Raw genomic sequence first — 2524 nt, forward strand, 5'->3', positions numbered from 1 at the left:
TATTAAAAATCCCTCCATAAATATGACCACCTATTATTTTTACCGTTTTAAACGTAGATTGTTTATTAGTGTTAAAAAAATAATAGTCTTAGTCTTATTCGGATAATCATTCATACAAATTGTACTCGACTGTAATGACCCAAAAAAACTATTTTGTTGATATATTACTCGTTACCACGTAACAAACATAACAATATTTTGATGTCAACACATTCCTTAATCTTAGCCATGAAGTCGGAGGAAATGAGCTATTTAATTTATATTTATTTCGATGTTCACATACTTTATATATTTAAGTTAAATTCAATAACAAGTCATAAAGGGAATACTGTTTACGTCAGTGATCGATTTCGAAATGAATCCGATAAAGCACAAGGAATTCAGGGGAGGAAGAACCCAACCGCAAGCATTTCAAACATAAATCTAAATCATGTTACTTATATAGTATAATGAATATTCCACTGTCTAGTAGTTACATACACATAATATATATGTGACGGTACAAATATTTGAAACGGAAACTACTTTTATACGCATCATGATATAGCATGAATATTTTAAGGCATTGCTTTTTAAATATTTAATATTGTTCACAACTAGCGCCTACAACAAAAACACAGCAAAAATTTAATGTCCGACTTAAGTAATATAATGACAATGAAAATAAGAAATCAAAATTTCATACTTTACTGTAAACACTCTACAAGTATTTTTAAATAAAGAATTATAATTTATAAACATTTAAATCTAATAGCCGCATAATTCATAAGTCAATCTCCTTTGTGTTTGTCAACACAGTTTATTCTAAATTTAAAAAAAAATACATTTATAAAACATTTTATGGATACAGTGTTAATGACGACACAGAATAAAAAATTGATGAAATAATTTTTAATAAATTGCTCCACAGAATAAAACAAATAATAAAATAATAGCAACCCGACAATGTACTCTGTAAAATATTTACCTACTATTATAATTAGATATCTGCAGAAGATTTTATCCATTAAAGTTATCCCCCGCGGTCCTGAATCTGCCATTCAGCAGGCTACATGCTGAGATGAATTGCTTGGACACTGGTTCACGGTACAAAACATGAGATACAGAGAAAAGTATTTTATATTATTTGAAATTAAGGACGTTTAAAAAAATGTATAATCATATTACTGTTATTGTTTTTAAAATTAATGTGACGCAAGCAAATATTTTTCTTAAAGAAATAAAAAAAAGACTTGAAATACTTTTATAGCATAAATTAATTATTCCACATATTACTTTTCGCTGCATATATTTTTAATTTACAAATTTTTTAAACTTATAGTGTAATGATTACAATTATAGCAAATCATTACAATTTATCATGCTTTTTCCTTGCAAATTATTGTATATTCAAGTTAACTAAAGGTTCGTTTAACTACGTACATAACAACTCTTTGCAATCTACTAGAAATTTGAAAATAGAATCTAATCGGACTTTGATTTTTAATTTCATTAATTGCATCTTTCAGCCAGTTTAATATCATACGTAAAAATAAAAATAACACAGACTAAGTGATATTAAAATAAAAGTATGAAAGTCATAGCAAAAATCACATATAGCTATAAATTGAAGGTCTAATGATATTTCCTCATCGAAATGGTACCGTGGACGTTATTAGTGACTGGATTGCAATTACGGGGACGGTGAGAAACTTCCCGAGGAAGCTACGCCCTCCGCCCTCCAAGCCCTCGGACATTTTATGATATCACACACTTCATGAACGATATCTTCAAAAACTCTTCAAATAAGAATGTCTTCCCGCTGCCTCGTGTTAAAAATCTTTACAAGAAACAAAAAGTTGATGTTATATAGGAATATTAAATATTTGAATTCAATTAACTATATTTTATCATCGTAAAAATAATTAAAAACTAGTTTCGAATTGGCAACTAAATGATTTTTTTATCTATATTAGCATACTTAAGTATAGTCTATGTTTTATTTACTTAATTACCTGATTTTGGTTAAATCTATCATTCTATAATTTGAATTTGAAAAGTATGATGCCTAAACAGAAAATATAGAATATTGAAAAGAAATGCTGATTAGAACAAATAACACATAGAAAAACTGTGGTTTTACAAGCAACAATTACAAATAGTACCAAATATTAATTTTTCGCTAAGAAGTCGAGGAAAATAGTAAAAATTCACGCCCAACGTGGGGCTCGAACCCACGACCCTGAGATTAAGAGTCTCATGCTCTACCGACTGAGCTAGCCGGGCTTGTAGAAAGTGTGTGGAAATAAGATTAAATAAAAATGTGTTTTTTTTTTGGAAAAGAAAATTATTGACTTATGGCAGATTATCTTCTGCCTTTTTAATATTTTCTATAATTTAATTCTTAACCAATATTTACGATATATTTACTATAACTGCATTGTTATAACATTTCTTTAATATTACATCTATAAAATTTTAATGTCACTGTAAGTACTTAAATTTGCAACTTACTTACGTAGAAAGTAACAAAAAGTGAGTCTGG

General features: G+C 28.0%; 1 non-coding gene across 1 annotated transcript; it reads right to left on the reverse strand.

The window, feature by feature from the left end:
* Positions 1-2192: 2192 nt before the first annotated feature.
* Positions 2193-2265, reverse strand: Trnak-cuu (transfer RNA lysine (anticodon CUU)). The gene has a single exon. It is a non-coding gene; the product is annotated as a tRNA-Lys (tRNA).
* Positions 2266-2524: the final 259 nt, after the last annotated feature.

This window comes from Danaus plexippus (assembly GCF_018135715.1).
Source record: "Danaus plexippus chromosome 18 unlocalized genomic scaffold, MEX_DaPlex mxdp_20, whole genome shotgun sequence".
Taxonomy (NCBI): domain Eukaryota; kingdom Metazoa; phylum Arthropoda; class Insecta; order Lepidoptera; family Nymphalidae; genus Danaus; species Danaus plexippus.